This window comes from Podarcis bocagei, assembly GCF_964188305.1.
Source record: "Podarcis bocagei genome assembly, chromosome: Z".
NCBI classification, from domain to species: Eukaryota; Metazoa; Chordata; class Lepidosauria; order Squamata; family Lacertidae; genus Podarcis; species Podarcis bocagei.
In genome coordinates, this window is record NC_138140.1 from 8,172,428 (window position 1) to 8,194,306 (window position 21,879).

Sequence of the window (21,879 nt, forward strand, 5' to 3'; positions counted from 1 at the left end):
GAAAAAAATTGTTAAAAGTAGCTAGAGCAAGGTGGAAAGCTTGGACAAGAAAGATTAAAATGGATGATAGGAATACTAGTATCGTTTTCTTTATCTGGAGCAAATTCAGAGAATGTTGCTATTAAAGTTATGGTATTACCTCTGGAGAAAGACTGGGGAAAAAATGAAAATGGAATGTCGTAGAGCAGATCAGGATACCATTGTAAGCACAACAGGAAATGGAATACAGCAGGTCATGGAACTGAATATATGAAACTGGACATGAATGAGCAGCTATATAATGAGAAAAAAATGGAATACTAGGGAGACTTTAATATGGACATGGATGGAAGAATTTAGTATTATTATATATTGCATAATGGTGTTGGGAATTAATAGAGGTAAAATTAAAAGGGGGGGAATGGTTAATAAATAACAATTAGGGAACCTACCTTGGACTTTATGTAGGAAAAGGAAATGAATGATTCTGAGACACTTTAACTTAAAAGAAATATTGTTTAACAGAAAGTGAAGTTGGATGTTCCCATGGACCGAAAGTTTTAACTAATCATATTTTCTTCTTTTCTGTAAAGATGGAAAATTTGAAGTTCCTCTTTGGTATTTTTTGCTAATCTTTCCTTTCCTTTCCTTTCTTTATTTTATCTTTCTATTTCTTTCCTCTCTTTTTCTATTGTCCCTTTATTATATTCTTCCGTTTTTCACCTTTGTTTTGTAGCTGCAATTTTACTGTATTATGGGAAAATCTCAATTAAAAATCATGTATTTGTGTGTGTGTGTGTGTGTGTGTGTGTTGGCAACTGACCTGTAGTTGCCTAAGTTCTCAGAATCTATAGAATGGTTTTGTCACTGCCTCCTTTGAACAGGCAGAGACCAACCCCCTCTTGTAAAGATGCATTGGCCATGTCTCTGGCCCAGACAGCTGTCTCCTCTCTGCTGGATTTTATCAGCCAAGAGGGGCAAGGGTCCAGATTACAGGTAGTAACCCAAATCAATCCAAGTGCCTTGTCCACATCCTTGAGCTGCATCAACTGAAACTCATCCAATAAAACAGGATTAGACAGTGCTCTGGGCACCCCATGAGAATGATCTGCTATAACAGCAGAATCAATGTCTTAATGAATGCAAGTGATTTCATCCTCAAAATGCTTGGCAAACAAATCACAGTGAGCGACCACTGGTTCCACTACTTTTGGGGGGGCCACTCTGCAAAAGGCCCCTCACTACCTGGAAAAGCTCTGCTGGGTGGCATAGTGAGGTGGTAGCAAAGTATGCCTTCTTTGCTGTCTTCACTGCCACTGAGTAAGCTTGAAAATACACACTACCAGGGTTCGGTTGTATTCATCTGGAGTTTTCCTGACATGCATTCGAGCTTTCTCCTAGATTGCTTCTTTACCCTAGGCTTGGGAATATACGGGCTCTATGAAATGGGTAAGGGTGTTCAGGGGTAATTGTGTCTGCAGCCTGAACCACTGGATGTTCCACAGATCGTCCAGGGCTTTGACCAGCTATATCGGCTGGATTAAACCCCAGAGCTGTTTGGAAACCACTCGGATTCATCAACCTCCAAGGGCAGACCATCCTAAAAGGTCCCCTGTCTCTGCATAGTGGAAATGGTGCTGAAACATTTCAAACCCACATAGCAGGAGCCACATATCTAAAGTGCTCCAAGTGGCTCCAGTTTCAGTGCCTGGCAATACATGTTGCATGGCATGCATGGCTCTGGGAACCCACAATTTGGCACTCATGGTAATGCCTGTGCATCAAGCAGGCTTCAGGGATTGTGAGGCTCTAGGTTTGAAAGGGGCTGGTTCTGCTGGAGAATGTGGCTTGGAGCATGCATTCTCCAGGAATCCCAGTTTCTCATGACTGACAGGCTCTACTGACAGCCTGTGAACACAGTGATCAAGTTTTATTGGCTGGGGTCAGTTGTTTTAGGGGGAGCTCTAACAAAAGCAAAGTGCAGAGCAAACTTGCTAGTTGTTGCTGGACTTCTTTTCTTCTTTTGCAACCCACAAGGCTCCAGAATGTGGGGTCAAGAATTGCCTTCACTCTGATTTGGCTTCATAATGATGTCATGGAATGACAACTGAAGCCAGGTCTTGGTGGAGGCAAGTTTTGTATTTATTCTGCAGCTTTGTAGGTTACAGGAAATTGGCAGCCAGGAGCATTGCTGCTGCCACTGACAGGACCATAATAAACAGCTGGAACATGCATTGGGACATTCACACAACTATTTTCACCCCTCCCACCCACCAGTTCTCAAAAAGGATGTATGATGACTGAAGTATGATAGGTTGTTTGAAGCAACCAACTCTTGTATGCCATTAATGCAAGGGGAAGAACTCCACCACCTCTACCTTTCCTTTCCCTTCCTTATGCTTTTCCTTGTCTGCTTCCCTCCTTGCTTGCATGCTTCTGCTATTTTCCCTTAAATCCACAATGCCATCTTGTGGCGGCAAGCAATGAAAACATCTAAAGGACCAAGTCATGGCAACAATACTCAGGCACTTTCATTTGACTCTGAATGCAGCTGTGTGTGTGCTTGTGGGGTAGGGGAAGCATTTGGCGACAAATGCTAAGCAAATAGATCTTCAACCATAGAGAAGCAGGGGTAGAGTGATTCATTCTATAAAATCATAAGATAGGCACTTATGGATCAGACCAGCATCCCATCTACTCCAACATCCTATTCTCTCTCTCTCTCTCTCTCTCTTGGATATATTTTTTAATTTGCTTTTCTGTTTTGTCATATCATCAAAGCATACTGTATTATATACAGGATAATAAGAAAAAATAAGGGACACAGGAGGTGCTGTGGTCTAAACCACTGAGCCTAGGGCTTGCCGATCAGAAGGTTGGCGGTTTGAATCCCCACAACGGGGTGAGCTCCCGTTGTTCGGTCCCTGCTCCTGCCAACCTAGCAGTTCGAAAGCACATCAAAGTGCAAGTAGATAAATAGGTACCGCTCCAGCGGGATGGTAAACGTTTCCGTGCACCGCTCTGGTTCTCCAGAAGCGGCTTAGTCATGCTGGCCACATGACCTGGATAAACTGTCTGTGGACAAATGTCAGCTCCCTTGGCCTATAGAGCGAGATGAGCGCCACAACCCCAGAGTCATCCGCGACTGAACCTAATGGTCAGGGGTACCTTTACCTTTAAGAAAAAATAACATAAATATAAGACATATATAAATGAATATTAGTAGTAACATAACTTACTCCTCCTATTTGTTTGACTCTTATAAACCTTACTTTTGACTCCCCTTCCACTCTTTCCTTGGTTTACTAACTGCTATCTTTTCAACTGCATTTTCTTACTCTACTAAGTTCTTTTCATTACCTTATATAACCTCTACTGCTGAGTATTTTTTGGCAGCCTGTCATGCTTATTTTTTTGTTATAATGTTTTTTTCATATAATCTATATAAAATGTCCAACCCTCTTTTAATTTTTTGTTGTCTTTGTTTCTGAATCTATTTGTTATGCTGGCAAGTTCTATATATTCTAATAATTTAAGGTGCCGTTCTTCATGTGGCAGTACTTCATCTGTTCTCCACTTTTGAGCTACCAGAATTCTGGTAGCTGTGGTCGCATACATCCATAGAGTAATTTGATTTCGTGGGATTTCTGTTGTTATTATTCCCAGAAGGAAAGCTTCTGGGTTTGGGGAAAACCTTCTTCTAAACATTTTCTTAAGTTCATTATACAGCATCTCCCAAAATTCTTTTATTATTCTACAAGACCACCATGAATGATAAAATGTGCTGGTTGTTTCTTTGCACTTCCAGCATAGATGACCTTTAGAACTAGACATTTTGGCTAATTTGCTTGGTGTCAACTATCACCTGTGGATACCACCTGATTCTTGCAACGTCCCTTTTCATTGGGGACCTGAGCATTGCAGTAATGCAGTGTGGGCATTATTGTGGCATGGATAACGGGCAGATCATCTCCTTAAGTTCATAAGAAGAGCTCTAATGGATCAGGCAAAAGGCCCCTCTAGTCCAGCATCCTGTTCTCTCAGTGTCCAATCAGATGCCTCAAGCAGGACCTGGCTGCATCAGCAATTTCCTCATTTGTGTTTCACAGCAGCTGGCATTCAGAGGCAAACTGTTTTGGATACTGGGAAGCCTGGGAGGGTTTCACCACTCATCCAGAAGGCAGGACTCCATCCTACAGGTTTATATTACCAGGAAGTTTTCTATCTCTCTCTTTGTAGCAGCCATTTACTGTAGGTGTTTGCAGAAGGTTTTGATGTCCTCCCTCCCTACTTTACCTGACCTTGAAAGCCACTTTCTGGGGCTATTAATCAGCCAAACAAAATGCATGGGAAATCCAAGCCATCAACCCACATCACCTAAAGGCTGAGGTTTGGTTTTGTTTTTAAAGACCCAGCCTATGTTCTTTTGTCTCTCAGTGAATTTTTGTGCCCAGTTTCAAGAGCCCTGAGGTATTGCCAGGCTCAAGCGTTGGCAAGGTGAGATGGACAAGGATGGAGAACAGAAGGCTGACATGTGTTGGAGGGGGTTGAGACTAGGGAACAGAGGCTGGAGGAGGCAGTTACTTCCCTCTCCCAGGATGTGCCTACTCTGGTTGGGGAATCCACCCCCACCCCACCCCAGCTAGAGATTCATGGGAATACAATCTGGGGAGGGAATCAACCAGTATGATGTAGTGGTTAGAGTGGTAGACTAGGACCTGGGGGACCAGGGTTCAAATCCTTAGTTGACCATGGAGCTCACTGGGTGACCTCACAGGTTTGTTGTAAGGATAAAATGAAGAGGAGAACTATGTGTGCCACCTTTAACTCCTTGGAGGAAAGGTGGGACACAAATATAACAATCAAACAATCAAACAAAATTAAACCAATTGCTAGTAGTGGGTGAATGAGAGTCAGAAGGGGGTGGGTCACAGACTGGTTGTCTAGGACTCAGTGATGTTCCTATCACTGGGAATTGTCACATTCCCCTGTGATGTAGTGAGCACTTGCATGCTTAACAGTCTCAAAATGCTTGGCAGGTGGGCATGTTAACTCATTGGGATGCCACTGCTTCCATACACCTCTGAATTCTTCGCCCTGATCTTGCATTCCATCAGCTGGAAGTGCTGCTTCTGGCCTGCCTAGTCTTGCCTTTCTAGTCACTAACCTGAGCATAATGGCTGCTGAGACTTGCTACCTGTTGCTGAGCTTGTAATTCTACTCTATCTCAATAAAGATATATGCCTTAATCTCAAGTAAGAGTCTCTGTTGTGGGATCCAGGACACCATAGCCATTTAGAAATCTGACCACAGGCAGTTTTGATTCTTTTATTCCCCCCTTCTCTGTTTAATTGCATTGGCAGTCAGTTAAGGTCCTTTTTGGCTGGAATGGAATTTGGATAAGCATTTGCTGATACTTCATTAAAAGTGAAGCTCTGATCAATACCCTGTCTTCCCTATTTCCCTCTAGAGTAGATGAGGATGGGACATTTTTCATCCCAAGGGCCGCATTTCCTTTGGGGCAACTTTTGCGAGGCCACATACCAGTGGGGCCAGAGATGAAAGTGGGGGGGGGGGACAACAAATGTCAGTGTTACCTTTGCATTAGTTTCTACACACATTCTCCCACCCCTTTCCATCCTCCACCCAGGTGAAATAGAGGCATTATCAGAGTTAAATGACTCATTTCAGCCAGGAGAAAGCACTCAAGGTGGATGCAAAGCAGGAGCACCAAGGACCATGGGCTGGGGAGAAGAGTGGCTAGTGAGGACCTGTAGCATGTGAAGAGCCTCAAAGGACAGACAGAGAGGCTACAAGAACCACATTTGCCCCCTGGGGTTGAGGTTCCCCACCCCTGTTCTTCATTGTCTGCCAGTAAGAGTACACATTCAGGATAGTGACTGGCAGTAGTTCTCTAGGTGTTCAGACAGGGAGTCTCTCCCAACTCTGCCTGGAGGTGTTGGGGATTAAACCTGTGGCCTTCTGCATGCAAAGCAGGTGTTTTACCACTGAGCTACAGCCCTTCCCCGATGCTGTAGCAGTGGGTTTCCTGCATTTGCTGGGGCCTAGACTAGATGACCATTGGTGCCTACTCTGACTCTACAGTTCTGTGATTCTAATGTACGCACATATTTATCAGTCAGCTGATAAATGAGTCTTTTTAAATCCACACTCCCATCTTCCCATTTTTCTCCCCACTGCTAATGGTTCCCCATGCTAATCTGCAATGGTTCCCCATGTCTGGCACAGGATACCTATGGTACCCTTGTCACAAACATCTGGAGGGATGCATGGCATAAGAAAACATAGATTTTGACAAGGGTGCTGAGCAGGCAAGTGGGAATGAGGCTCCACATTATGGGCTTAAAGGTAAAGGTAAAGGGACCCCTGACCATTAGGTCCAGTTGCGGACGACTCTGGGGTTGCACGCTCATCTTGCTTTATTGGCCGAGGGAGCCGGCATACAGCTTCCAAGTCATGTGGCAAACCAGGGCAGCACACGGAAATGCCGTTTACCTTCCCGCTGGAGCGGTACCTATTTACTTACTTGCACTTCGTGCTTTCAGACTGCTAGGTTGGCAGGAGCAGGGACCAAGCGACGGGAGCTCACCCCATCACGGGGATTCGAACTGCTGACCTTCTGACTGGCAAGCCCTAGGCTCTGTGGTATAACCCACAGCACCACCCTCATCCCACTTTTTTATTATGGGCTTTCATATGGTTAAATGTGTGTGCAGGGGCTGGGGGGTACGCCAGTGTCAGTGAAGAAGACCCAGATTCAATCCATGGCATTTCCAGGGTTTTTTGTTTTTAAAAAAGAACAGGTAGCAGGGTGATGGGGAAAGCTCTCTGAAACCATTGAAGAGCTGCTGACAATTGGAGTAGAGAATCTGTGGTGATTGGACAGATAGCATGACATAGTGTTAAGGCACCTTCCTATGACTCTCCTTCACATGAAATGAGAAGACAGGAACGTTAAGATGTCCCTAGTACCTGGAAAGCCTCAAGGGCTGGGTGAATGGCACGCTGTGTGATAATCAACTTAAACTCCCTAGTATATTACAACATATGAACCAAAGAGAAGTCTTGCTGGATCAAGCCAGTGGCAGCATCCTTTTATCACAGTGGCAAACCAGATGCCTTTGAGAAGCCTGGAAGCAGGACCCAAGTGCAACAACATTCCCCTACTGTGGTTTCCAGCAACTGGTAATCAGAAACATTATTACCTCCAACTGTGGAGGCAAAGCAAATGGACTGGCAACCACTGATAGCCTTTACCTCCATGAATTTGTCTAATCCTTTTTTAAAGCTACCCAGGTTGGTGGCCACCATTGCCTCATACTATGCATGGTATTAAGAAGCACTTCCTTTCGTTTGTCCTGAATCCTCCAACACAGCCAAAAGCTAATCACCGTGTTCCCCAAACCTGTGTTCTTGGTGGGCTGCAGCTCCCATCATTACTGACTATTTGTTATGCTGGCTGAGACTGATAGGAGTTGGAGTCCAATAACACATCAAGGGCACCTATGCTGGAGATGTCTGAGCTACCAGATTCAGTAAAGAGAAGGTTTGGAGAGCTCTCGTACTCTTCCCAAACCCCATTCTCAACTATTAAGTTTCAAATTCTGCCTGCAGCCTACTCACCATCAGAGCTGCTCCCTGCCCCCCACAAGCCCTCACAAGCTGCTTTTTCTGGCAAAGAAATGGAAAGACCTGATGTGAAGTTAGTCTTATTCACCCACTATGGCAACTAGGGCCTCATTGGGCAGGAGATGGGTGGAGGGTAGAGGGCTTAGGGGAGGCATTAGCACCCTGGAGGATTGTCTTCTTTTCCCCACAAGCTGGTTCCTCAATCAATGTGTCTTGGTCACACTCCAGTGTGACGTGAAATTATCAGAACTGACTGTTATAGTCACTGATATGATCCTGGCACCCAATCTGTTCACTGGGCAAGACAGATTATGGGTCAGTTTGAATACCACTGTTCTTATGGTAAAAACAGATCTTGCCCCATTCCAAACAAAACATTTCTCATCTTTCTTAAATGGTTAGAAAATCTTTTTTGTTTTGTTCTTAAAAAAAAAAAAGAAAGAAGGGGAAATATATCAGAGAAACACCAGAAACCAACTGCCTTTTTTCATCTGCTGCTTGATAAAGTAGAGGCTTCAACCTGGGGACAAATCAGGCAGCTCGGGGCCTTGAATACAAAATCCAGGGCTGTGTTATTTGCCCCCAAATCCAGCTGTTCTTGCTGAAGTGTCAGAAAAGTTCATCTGAGGATATGCAAACATCTTTACATTAAACAGATGCCCCAGCATCCTATACAGAGGAGGATATGAAAAACAGTGCAAATTCCAGGGGACAATCAACATTTGTATGTGTGCATTGTGGAGGGTTGAACTGGTGAACTTTGAAGTGGAGAAAGTGTTATTTATTCAGAGCTGTAGCGGGTTTGGTGGCCTCCCCCAGATACCTAAAGGACTTGTTGAGATAAGGCAGGCAGCCCTCTGCCTTCTGCAGCAGACTGTGGTGCAGACTCCTCTGCCATTAGATGTGCCTCTTGCCAGGAAAGCAGTGCAATAGATTCCCTTGTCAGTTACATTGCCTCTGATTAATACAAATGTACAAGGCGGTTGATCCCAGAGAGCACCCTGTGGATTTATTTGCATAATTACAGGAGAATGTGCCCCTCCTGGTGACTTGGTCGCATGATACATATTTATTTGTGCATTTTTGTGCTGCCAACCAAGCCTAATTATATTCTTTCTCCTCTCTTCTTTCTGGAAAGAACCATAACTGCTCCAATGAGACATTATTTCAAGATGACACTGGCATTTGCAAAAGGACAACTGAGCAAGGCCTGTTTTCATAGCAGGCCCAGTGCTGGTGGTCAACATAATTAGGGGACTTACTCAGGGCCAGTGTCATGGACATAGCTTCCCACAGTCCAGAGGAACAGTCCGAGCAGGGAGGAAGGCAGTCAGTCAGAAGGGGGAGATAGAGACGTGCCTTTCTCTCAGCCAGCCAAAAGCAGTGGGTTAGAGTCCCCCTTTCCAGAAGGAGGTGGGAATGTACCTTATCAATACAGTGAGATTGGGCTGGATGCAGGCCAACCCTCTGGCGGGTGGCCATTAGTCACCGCTCAGGGGAGGGGAGAATCTTCAGCAGAAGAAGGGGTGGGAGCTGACCCTGAAAGTCTAAGAGTTTGCAGAAGAACAAAGGTCAAAGAGAGGCATCAATCAAAAAGGAGGAGGGGTGGACACTTTCCTGTTTCCTCTCGGAGATGTGATGATGGCTCAGATGCTTCAATTGAATTGCGATGGATAGTTGCTAGTGTGTGCGGCTCTGAGGCTAATGACTGTATACAATAAATCTTATTGTAATTACCACCACTGTGTGCTGTTTATCTATGCCAGTTGCCTGCCAGCTCCTGCCAGCTTGAAGCATCTCCACTCTTCACATGAGATGGCCAGGAAAGAGTTGGGATGTCCGAAGAGCAAGGAGCAGCTGGAGGCGCGCTGAGGGGGGCAGGGGTGACGGGCACTGAAGCTGACCCCTATCAGGTACTATGGTAACAATATTTGAAACTTAAATCACAGCTCGATCATCTAGCAGGAGCTTTTGGGGAGCAGAACAAGCAGTTAGCTCAAGAACAGGACTTGCAAATGTCTAAGTCTCTAGTTGGCCCTCCCCCCAAGTTTTCTGGGGAAAATTTGGACTATTTATCGTTCAGGATGGGATTTCTTTGGTTCATGAAGATTAAAGGTAAAGGTACCCCTGACCGTTAGGTCCAGTCACAGACAACTCTGGGGTTGCACTCTCATCTTGCTCTATAGGCCAAGGGAGCCGGTGTTTGTCACAGACAGCTTCCGGGTCATGTGGCCAGCATGACTAAGCTGCTTCTGGCAAACCAGAGCAGTGCATGGAAATGCTGTTTACCTTCCCGCTGGAGCAGTACTTATTTGTCTACTTGCACTTTGACGTGCTTTTGAACTGCTAGGTTGGCAGGAGCAGCGACTGAACAATTGGAGCTCACTCCATCATGGGGATTCAAACCGTCGACTGCCGACCTGATCGGCAAGCCCTAGGCTGTGTGGTTTACACCACAGCACCACCTGCATCCCTCATGAAGATTAGGGGGAAGGAATTTCAAGATGACAGAGAGAGAGTGAGCTTCCTCATTAACCTTCTGGAGGGAGGAGCACAACATTGGGTCACTACTTTGATGATAAGTGATGACGGAGCCCTGTCTAATATGGAAGTATTAAAATGTGTAGTTTGTACATCCAATCAAGATAGTTATTTTATAATTCCAAAATTGGCAATTGTATACCAAATTGTTCCGTGCCCTGGTCTTCTACAATCACTTTATGAAGTATGTTGCTCTTCAACTTTTCACCTCCAGCTGTTCAGGCACTCAGCCTTTCCAGGAGTAAATCTCCAGGATTAGCTGAGTGTTCCCCTGCCAAGCTTCGGGTTCGATTGTGAAGTTCCAGGGACCTCCAAATAAGCAGACACATATAATAAATAATAATAATAATAATAATAATACCAGAGCTGTTCAGTCGACTTCTAGTTTAAGTTCCAAATTCCAATAACAAGGAGCAATAGATCAAGTTGAAACTCACCAGTCAAGTTCAATCAGAAGGGAAATCTCTGTACCCAATAAAATGATATAATAAAGTCCCTCTAAAGGCTGCAAAAAGTCTTTTTCTCTCACTCACAAATTGTTTCCGTTGCAATTGCCTGTGAGCCAGAAAACGGAAGTTGACTTCCTGTTTTGTTTCCGTTTTCGCCAAATCAACTTTTTATTTTAAAAGCTTCCAATTTTCTCCTTAAATAAGATTTAGATCCAAAGACCTTGCTGGAAAATCTGCTGCTTTCGGTGACAACTTGTGGCTTTGACTGTAGGGTTGTGGTGAAGCCGTGAGCAATCTCAACTGCTTTTCCTCCCCCGCTCCACTCACCTCGTGGCAGCAGCGGGTTCACAGGAGGTTGCGGGAGTATAATCGCTCCACTGGTCCTCTCAATGCTCCACTTCATCCATGGGGTTCTCTAGGGGGGTGCCTAGCCCTGGCACTCTCCCCTAATGCCCAAACAGCCTCAGAACGGTCTCCCTTTAATCAGACGACATGAGCTGCTCCACCATTTCCGATCCACAGCAGACCGGAAGTCCCCCAATTTTTAAAAAAGATTATGTTACAATTCCACCACATGTGATAAAACATGCCTTCCTTCTCTTTACACTTCCAACATTTATTGAAGCCTGTTCTATACATTTTTGCCATTTTTATGGGCATGATATACCATCGATTTCCCTCAACTTCCTCTTCTGGTTCTTTACATAATAACTTCTCCTGCCTGTTTTATTATATCTTAATATTGCATTCTTTAGTTTGAACTTTGTTCCATTCTTGTAATTACCACCACTGTGTGCTGTTTATCTAGGCCGGCAGCCTTCTAGCTGCTGACAGCCAGACAAGCAAGCTAAGTAAGCTATGGCTTAGAGCAGGGTTAGCTCTGGAGGTCTGGAGCTCTCCATAGCTGACCTGAAGTATCCAGGTTTACCTGGCCCCCTCCAGGTTTGCCTGAATCTGCAGGTGGGTGAGAGTGGCTTAATTTTTTTATTTTTATTTTTAAGAAGACATGTGTGCAGCATGCAAGCTTTAGCCTAATAGGAGCCAGCTGCAAATTATGGCTCTCTGGGGATCTGCCTTCCTCTGATCCTCATCCCCTCCGCCAATTAACCTCCATCTCCATGGCTCAGTAGTGGGACATCACCAAGACCGTCTCCCATGACATCCTTGATTCTGGTTTAGATCCTGAAATCTCAGAGTCTGGGATGCTCCTGATCAGGCAATCCTAGCTTAGAGCCTCAGATCATGAAGGTCCAGGTAGCAGCAGGGGAGGGCACCACTGTTTAGGAGGTCCCAAATTGAATTGACTACTGACACAGGGAATGAAACTAAAGAAGAGGTTGGATGATGCATTTTGTGGCTGCTGATTCTGATGCTGTTACCCTTCACCACCACTTCTGTCAGGGCTTCATTTCCTGAAGTCCCATAACCTTGAGATCAGATTCCTCTTCCTGAAGGGATAAGGCTGAAGTCTGGAGTAGTAGATGTGAGTCTTTTCTTATATTTGGGTTTTGTCACACATGTGGGGTTAAGCAGGGCATCTAGATCACCTGGTGCCACTTTGACTTAGATTTAAACTCTAGTGCATCTCCTATTTGGAAACCAGCTGCTTTTGTGAAGTCTGTTACATTTTGGGTGGCATGTATTTGGGGAAGAAGCTTCCCCATTTGTTGTCCTAATGAAACCTGCATGTTCCCCATAGGCATTAATGCCTTTGCAGTATTTGCAAAACCAAACAAGAAGGATTTCATGTGTCCAAGTGGGAAAGGAGACCAACCAAGGGAGAGGTCCAAGTTTAGGGTGATATAGTCAATAGAAGATTTTACCACATGTTGGCAACAGTTTCTTCAGTAAAACAGAAAAGCTGATAAATGAGCCAATACATATTAATATTGTTTAAATTGTGCAACACACACACATAGAGTAGCAACAGCCCTATAAGGTTTACATGAGTAAAAGAACAAGCCAACTAAAAGATGGTTTGGCTTTTATCAGAGGTTCTGCACTATGTCTTTTCCCAGCTGTGAATTGATGGGGGAAAGCTGGTATGAAGGTATGGAAAGAACAATAAGCAATTCATTTCCTACTCCCCCCCCCCCCCGCCACTGACTCAAAACACTATTTGAGGTTAAGCAACAAAATGTCCTGTGGAACCTTAAAGACTAACACATTTATCATGGCATATACCTCCATGGACTAGAATTAGATGCATACGGTATAATTCTCATTGGCAAGTATATACAGTGGTACCTCTGGTCACATACTTAATTCGTTCTGGAGGTTCGTTCTTAACCTGAAACTGTTCTTAACCTGAGACACCACTTTAGCTAATGGGGCCTCCCACTGCTGCCGCCCGATTTCTGCTTTCATCCTGAAGCAAAGTTCTTAACCCGAGGTACTATTTACCTTTATATTTGAAACACAATAAAACAGACAGTGATGCAAATAGCCACTGCACCAGGGCAAATATATATGTGAGGCTCCCACCGTTTGTTCTCTGATGTTCCAGCAAATGCCATTCTGCTACTGAGTCTACTGGCACATGAGTCCATTGAGTGACGAAGAAGCTAGACCGGCCAGGAGTTCCTCCCTGGGTGGTAGCCGTTGCTCCTGTCTCTCATAGCCCCAGCCCTGGTGGCAGATGCAGGAAGTGCTGGGGGAAATGAAGATGGTCCATGCCTCCCTCCCAGTTCTCAGATGCTTCAAGTGCCACCAAAGATGTCCACCATAGAGCATTCTGAGGGAATGAAATGTTTTCCTGATGGCTTGTTTCTGATGCCAATTCTGTGCCCATTTCTTCCTTTGTATAGGAACTGATCTTCTAGTCCTATGCAGAATGGCAAAGGGATTTGCTGGCAGGTGACAGAATACATCACACTGGAAGATAAGCAGGTGGATTGATCTTTGGTGTTGCGGCCTACATTATTAGATGTTGCAATAGCTGTGCCCTAGTAAATGTAGGAAGAGAGTTAGCATATAGGTTTGTTTATTTTTGTCTCTATTATGTGGCTTTTTGAGTAGTTTAAACATGTGGTTTGCTGTAGCCTTCACTAACTCTGTCACTCGTTAATAAACCCACATGGCTTGAGCTGGTTGGATTTTGCATTTTTTTTTGGGGGGGGAGAAACTGTTGTTCTGTGGACCAAAAGAGAATCCTGGGATATTTTTAGGTAGCCCTTGGCCCTGGGCAACCTTCCAAGAGATGCATTCTGGTGGTGGGTGGTGCCAGAGGTAAAAATTGGTGAACTGGATGAGACTCTCATCTTTTGTACAGTGGACTGCATTCCAGAATGCATTCATGCAAAAGCCCAAAAAGCCATTCATGCAGCACCCACCAACATGCACAAACATCTCTCAATCCTGGCAATCAACATGCATTATCACAGTTCAAGGAGACATATATTCCAGGCAGGCAAAAGCACTTGAGGGGAGCACGGAGCAGGGCTGGCAAAGGGTTGAGGTTCCTCACCTCTGCTTTAAATCATCAACAAACGCCTGAGAAGGGGGGCCACCAGGTGGCACGTTGGAAGATGGCTGACAATAACATCTCTCTGACCCATACGAGGTACTAAGGGGCTGCTATGGGAAGTATGCAGCCTTCCTAAGCCCCCCCAGGATGTGGGGGAGCACTGTCCTGCCAGCGGTGTTCACAATGCACCCCCTGACACGAGTGATGGGGGTGCCGAACACTTGGCACAGGCCCTCGGTGAAGTCAGATCTTCCTGACGCCGATTCCAATCAGCGCGTGCTGCAGCTTGGAATTATAATTGGAAACATACGATTGGAAATGAAGCTGAAAGCATATACATCAAGTAAAGCTCGAAGATAAGACTGCTGATTAATGGATCTCTGCGACCAGGAGTGACGGACGAATAAGTAAATCTTCTGATGAATTACCACAAGGAGACTGTATGTTTGGAACGAAGGGGGGGGGGTGGAGGAAAAAACTCTTTTTTCCCCAGCATGATGTGACAAAGATAACCCTTCACCCCAGATAGAAACAAGATCGTTGCATTTTTATGAATCACAGGCAGGATTTTAAGAACTATGTGGGATGGATTAAAACAGGAAAGAAGACTGGAGAATAGTGAGAAAAGTGGAAAATTCTTATGACGCAGTTAAAATATGGCGTCTCGCTAAGACAGGCTTGTCGGAGGAAGAAGGACTGGGGGAGGAGAATCAGGACTGTTCGAATGAGAAGGAATGTTGGAATGCAAGTTTGACCTGACAGAGCCCCCAGACACATTTGATTTATTTGAAAAATAAAGGACAGATCGGAGACTAATCTTGTGTATGGAAGCATTGTACAGAGGCTGTCCCTGATCGATATGATTTTTGGAAGAGTACAAAAATCCACATAGAATGCCAGCTTTTAACCTGCTTGTGAAAATCATCAGAGATCGCAAAGAAAGGAATTTATGATAACAACAAGAAGAGAAAGGAAGTAATAAAGGACTATCCGGATCAAACTGGACAGAACTGTCTAATGAAAGCAGTAAGATAAGTGATGCTGTTTTGGACTTGAGCCGAGCTTGATGTATGGGCACCCCCAACAAAATTTAAAATTTGGCTGTATAATTTGGAATCAATGTGATATGGATAATGTGATGTGATTGGCCTGTTAATAAAAATTATTAATAAAAACAAACAAACAAATGCCTGAGAAAATTAACTGAGGAAGCTATCTTAATCTGAGTCAGACCACCTACCCAGCTGTTGCCAACACCGACTGGCAGTGGCTCCCCAGGGTTTCAGACAGGAGTCTTTCCCTGCTTTAACCGGAGATGCTGATGACTGAATCTGGGAATTGTCTTTTTCTGGCAAGCAAAGCCTGTGCCCTACCACTGACCCATGATGCCTTCCTACCTTCTTAAGATCCCAAGAACATGAGAAGCATAGTGCAGCATCCTGTTCTCATAATGGCCAACCGGATGCCTGTAGTCAACCAAGAAACAAGAGCACTCTCCCTCACCCCCATGGTATCTCTGACTGTGGAGGGAGGCAGAACACAGCCACCAATGGCTAGTAGCTGCTGATAGCCTTATCCTCCATGAATTTGTCCAATCCTCTTTCAAAGCTCTCCAAGTTGGCGACCATCCCTGCCTCCTGTGGGAGTGAGTTCCACAGTTTAACAATATCATGCATGAAGTTCTTCCTTTTGTCTATCCTGAATCCTCCAGCATCCAGCTTATTGGATGTCCATAAATTCTAGTGTTCTTCACTTTTACACAGTTTGGGAAATCTTTTACCCTTTCATTTTTGTGTCGATTTGTGTGTGCAGAAATCAATAACCACCCATTACTTCTTCATCTTCAAATGCAACATCACCTTTCGAACAAATCCTAATAAAAAGTGCTACTGGAACTCTTGACCCATCCTTTCACATCTCACATCACGTCCCTCTAATAGGCTTGCACATTCTACTACAAGCATAAAAACAATTGCTTCACTTGTATTACTTTGCCTCCCAACAATGTATGGATGGCTGATGAATGCATGGTTTGAATTTTGTCAGGCATATCCAACACTGATCCAACATTTTAAAGAAATCCACTTGCATTACTGTGTTAATTAGACATGTAGGGCCAGTAATGCATATGTAATCCCATTGGGACTAGGCTTTCCACCTTTTCCTTATTTCAAGGAAAGGGTCTTTATATAGTATTGAAATGCATGTGTTCTTTTTCAAGTTAATGGTAAAATAATACATGGCAAGAAATAATATGTTTTCTTATTAAGAACTATTTTTTTAAACTCTCTTCATCAGCTGAAAAGACTCCTAGATCAGCTGCCACGGATCAGTGAAAAGACAGTCCCTGCACTCAGGCTCACAGTTTAAAAGGGACAATACACAAGGAAATACACAAATAACCGCGACAGGGTGAGCTCCCGTTGCTCAGTCCCAGCTCCTGTCCACCTAGCAGTTCAAAAGCACGTCAAAATGCAAGTAGATCAATAGGTACTGCTCTGGCGGGAAGGGAAAAGGCGTTTCTGTGCACTGCTCTCGTTTCGCCAGAAGTGGCTTAGTCATGCTGGCCACATGACCCGGAAGCTGTCTGTGGACAAATGCCGGCTCCCTCGGCCAGTAGAGCGAGATGAGTGCCGCAACCCCAGAGTCGTCCACGACTGGACTTAACTGTCAGTTATACAAGGAATGGGGATTGTGAGGGAGGAGGGGATATGTTCATGCAGAAACCGAGGAAACGAAGTGATGCAAATGTTGCCAGTTAGAGCAGAACTGATAGAGTTGCCCTGTTTCCCTCCTATCTGTCTGCTGCAGCCTTAGTCCTCTGGCTGCAAAAGTAAATGCTGTCTTTCAGTCCTCAGGGCACAGTTCATTCATTTGTTAATGTATCTTTTTTCTGATTTGGCAACCTTCTTGTGGCACAGGAGAAGCCAACAGGCACGATTGGTGGAGACAACCTGGAAGAAGCTGCACTGATGCTGTTCACAAGAGGCAATGAGCAGCAGAAGTTTCTGACAAACTCCACCACTCAAATGACAGCTCATTTGATATCTTGCCTCCTTGCTCCTTCCCTTATCCCAATAACAATTTGCGACTCATTAGGAAATGATCTATGACTATCCATCCCTGTGTCTTCAAAGCTACAATTTATAGCCTCTTGTATAATTTAAAAAACCACACAATTTGGTTAAAATTGGTGTAGTGCCGATATGCAAGTGGGATGAAGCCCTCTGAGCTTACAGGGAAGAAAGTTCCAGTGTGAGAGGGTTATTTTCTGAATTGCTGTCTCTGGGCGGAATTAAATTGCCTTGACACAGATACCCATTTTAATCTTAATACAATGACTCTAATTTCTTTGTGCCACATTGCATCAGGGAAATGAATTCAAAGAGGAGGGGGAAATACGTTTTTCAGATGAGAGTCACATCCTCTTTTAGGTGTATTACCTCATTGCCAGGGAGATAACAATGAGTCATCTCATTCCTGCTTTTATTGATAAATTCCATCCAACCCAGCCAATCCAATGAAAAGGTGGATGAGCTCATAAGGGTTCCTCCCTAGAAGGATCCATTTTTAGAGTGCTAGTTTCATGGATGGCTTACTTCAAAGCACCATCTGGAGCTATCCCACTAGCATAGGAGCAAACTCCTAGGGGACGAGGGGGTATTCAGACCGCAAATAAAGTATTTGAGGGGACTGCCCCCCCCCCAAAAAAATTGATGGGCATTGCCATTGTAAAATTGGTGTCCATGGGCCATACCCCTCTCACAATATTTGAACTTGTGGACATCCAACAAAGCTGAGTGCTGGAAGATTCAAGATAGATAAAAGAAAGGATATCTTCATGCAGCTCATAGTTAAACTACGGAATGCCTCACATGAGGCACAGATGGCCACCAACCCCGATGACTTTAGAAGAGGATTAGACAAAAGCATGGAGGAGAGGGCTGTTGACGGCTACTAGCCATGATGACTATGCTCTGCCTCCAAAGTCAGAGGCAGCGATGCTTCTGAATGCCAGCTGTTGGAACCAACAGGAGGGGAGAGTGCTCTAATGCTCAAATCCTGTTCGCAGGTGCGCCACTGTGAGAACAGGATGTTGGACTAGATGGGCCATTGGCTTGATCCAGCAAGCTCTTAGATTCTTATGCCTACCCTGTTCAGTCCCAATGGATCATGACCTGAAACGAAACGACGGTCCACTTTAGAATCCCCAGTCTAGTGGGTTATTTTACAAGGTGGCCTTGTAGGTTATGTGCTATATCCATAGCACCCCTCCTGTTTCATTTCTAAAATAGGGTATACAGCTGCCCACAATCCGAGAGGCTAGTGCACAGGGCTCCTTGCTGTCATGCGCATTGAATGCGTGTAAGGCAAGGCCCCTAGGAGGAACTAGGTTGTGTTTCTTAGAGGGAATTGTATGGGGAAAGAATGGCTGCCGCTGTCCCTCCCCCTGCTCCAGGTGTGATATTAGCAGTTTAGAAGGAAAAACTTTAATGGGGGGTGGGGATGGATGTCTTAGAATTTTTCATAAAAAACCTGCCTCAGAATTGCATGGGATGGAGTTAGTCCCATTCAGTGGCGTAGCGTGGGGGGGTGCAGGGGGGGCCGGCCGCACCGGGCACAACATCTGGGGGTTAGGGTTAGGGGGGCGCAAATCCACGGGTTAGGGGGTGCAAATCCACGGGTTAGGGGGCGCAAATTACTTGCCTTGCCCCGGGTGCTGACAACCCACGCTACGCCACTTGTCCTATTATCTCTGAAAACTGAAATAGACCAGATCTTAATGGGTCCTTCTCTCCATCACTTGGCACTGATGATCTTTGAGAATTATTGGAGAACAAGTGAAGTCCCTGCAGACTAGAGGCAGGCAAATGTTGCTCCCATCTTAAAAAAAAGGGGGGGAGAAGACCCAGGTAACTACCGACTGGTAAACTTGACATCGATACCAGGAAAGGTTGTAGAGCAAATAATTCAACAGTTGGTCTGTGAGCAGTTAGAAAATAATGATGTGATTACTAAGACCCAAAACAGGTTTCTTAAAAACAAGTCATGTCAAACAAATCTCATTTCTTTTTTTTTTTGATGGCATTACAAGTTTGGTGGATTACAGTAAGAGTTTTGACAAAATAAAACAATTCCTTCCAGTAGCACCTTAGAGACCAACTAAGTTTGTTATTGGTATGAGCTTTCATCTGCCATGATATTCTTGCAAGGAGGCTGGTAAAATGTGGGTTGAACAAGGTAACTTAGGTGAATTTGTGGCTGGTTGGCTGACCAAACCCAAGGATTATGGTACTCATTAATGGTTCCTCATCATCCTCGAAAAAAATTAGATGTGAGGTGCTGCAGGGTTCTGTCCTAGGCCCATTGTTCAACATCTCCATAAATGACTTGGATGAAGGAATTGAGGGGATGCTCATCAAATTTGCAGGTGACACCAAACTGGGAGAGGTAGCTAATGCCACAGAAGACAGAATCAGGATTCAATATGACCTTAACGGATGTGAGAATTGGGCCAAAACTAACAAAATAAATGTCAGCAGGGACAAAGGTATGGTTCTGAACTTAAACAGGACAAGCCAGCTGCACAATTATAAGATGCAGGACACCAGAAAAGGATCTTGGGGTCTTAGAAGAACACAAGTTTATCATGAGTCAACAGTGTGATGCAGCAGCAAAAAAAGAATGCTATTCTAGTCTTTATCAACAGAAGTATAGTGTACTAATCAAGGGAAGTAATAGTCCCGCTCTATTCTTCCTTGGTCAGAACACATCTGGAACACACCTGGAATACTGTGTCCAGTTCTGAGTGTCATGATTAGAGAAGGATGTTGACAGGCTAGAATGTGTGTAGAGGAGGTCAAGCAAAATGATCAAGGGCCTGGAAACTAAGTCTTATGAGGAATGGTTGAAGGCATTGTGTATGTTTAGTGTGGATAAGAGGAAACGGAGACTGATAGCTAAGACATTTAAGACATTAATGGAATGACTGAATAGAGCTTATACCTCCTCATTCCCTTGCTCTCTCTTCCCTGCTTCTTTTCATACCGTTTTGCCCTTACTAAGACTAAGAACATAAGAAGAACCGTGCTGAATTAGGAAAAAGACTCACCTAGTCCAACATCCGCCTCTCATAGTGGCTCACCAGATGCCCAAAAGGGAAGCCAACAAGTAGGACCAGAGCGCAACAGCACACTCCCCTTTCATGCTTCCTGGAAACTGGTATTCAGAGAGTAACTTGCCTCCAACAGTGGAGGTAGAGCATAGTCACCACTGCTAGTGTCCATTGATAGCCTTCACTGCCATAGATTTGTTTAATTCCATCCAAGTTGGTGGCCATCACTACCTCTTGGGAGAACAAATTCCATAGTTTAAGTGTGCTATGTGAAGAAGCACTTATAAAATCATAGAACTGTAGAGTTGGAAAGGACGCCAAGGATCATCTAGTCTAACCCCTGTAAAGCAGGTAAAGAATCTCTGGCAGATGGCCATGAAGGAAAGTCCACCACTACCTGAGGGAGTGTGTTCCACTGTTGAACAGCTCTTACCATCAATAAGTTATTCCTAATGTTTAGTTGGAATCTCCTTTATTGTCACTTGCATCTGTTGGCTGGGGCCCTTGGAGCAGCAGAAAACAAAGCTTGCTCCATTTTCCATGTGACAGACTTCCTTTTGTCTGGCCAGAATCCAGGGGTACCAATGTTGCATATAGAGACCTTCAAGCCAGGCTATACTAATCTCATACCATGGGCTGTTATCTTTGTCTCGCAAAAACACATTCCAGAGTGTCTGCATAAGAAAGGGAGATGTGCCTTGCTCCATGTCCTAAACTCCCTTAGGTAAACCCATATAAGAAAAGGAATGCAAAGGGATCACATGCAAAGTGCAGCCAGGTGCTGCTTAGAGAGAGTTATTTGTGTGATTGCTTAATGTATATGCAGTTAAGGAAAGACCATAAATGGTATGCTAATAGGGTGATGTAGCCTAGGACTGGAAGGATTTTGCTGCAGTTTATGCATATGTAGTGCCTTAAGAGATAACAGAAATGTATATATGAAGGAGCCCGTCCCTTTATTAGGGGGCTCGGACTTTGGAAACTGATTCCTCTGAGTCAGCTTGCTGGCTAGCCAGGCAATAAACCTTTTGTTGTTCCTCATTTGCTGCGTGGAGTTTTCCTTCAGCCCAGACACTGCTGTTTTGCAACACCAACTTGAGTAAAATATTGGGTGGTGGGCAGGTAAGCCCCACCCTGCATAATCGATCACATGATGCAGTGCACCCACACCATTTGCATGGCAATGCCCATTAACTTGGGGGGGTCCCCCTCAAATATTTTAGGGGGGGTGAAGGGACTTTGGCCTCTAGGAGTTGGCTCCTATGCCAGAATCTCTCACCATTCTGTATCTCTCTAAAAATATCCCTGTAAAAGCTTTTCTTTCTTGTGAAACCCACCCCCCCCACCCAAAGACAGTACACGAGGCACTTAACCTGAGGCAACTTTGTGTGTCAAACCCTCCAAGAACGCTTTAAGAACACAGTGTCTTTCCCCCTAAGGTGCAGGCTTGCTCACAATTTATTTCCCATAGAGTTTCATGTAACATCTTAGATAGAGGCTCCCCGTGTATGATCATCTGGCAGGGCCCTGATACATGTTCTTTTGCTATGAATGGCCAGGACATTTGTGACAAGGAACATGGCCTTTCTAACCAGAATAGGCCCAATTATATTGGGCAAACTTCCCAGTAATCATTGGATCTACTGACAAGCACAAAATCTCAGTAGTCCCATTTTGGG

At 44.6% G+C, this 21,879-nt stretch overlaps 1 long non-coding RNA gene across 4 annotated transcripts in view; it reads left to right on the forward strand.

Annotated features, from left to right (window-relative positions):
* The window catches only part of LOC308578965, a 35,551-nt gene extending 14,310 nt beyond the window's left edge, over window positions 1-21,241 (forward strand). For 2 of the 4 annotated variants that reach the window (XR_014004234.1, XR_014004235.1), the window contains exons 2-5: window positions 9,396-9,542; window positions 13,427-13,508; window positions 16,384-16,497; window positions 17,007-18,406. This is a non-coding gene — a long non-coding RNA (uncharacterized lncRNA). Of the gene's footprint in view, window positions 1-9,395; window positions 9,543-13,426; window positions 13,509-16,383; window positions 16,564-17,006; window positions 18,407-19,852 lie in introns of those variants that run through there. The other 2 variants (XR_014004232.1, XR_014004233.1) reach the window with 2 other exon arrangements.
* The last annotated feature ends 638 nt before the right edge of the window (window positions 21,242-21,879 follow it).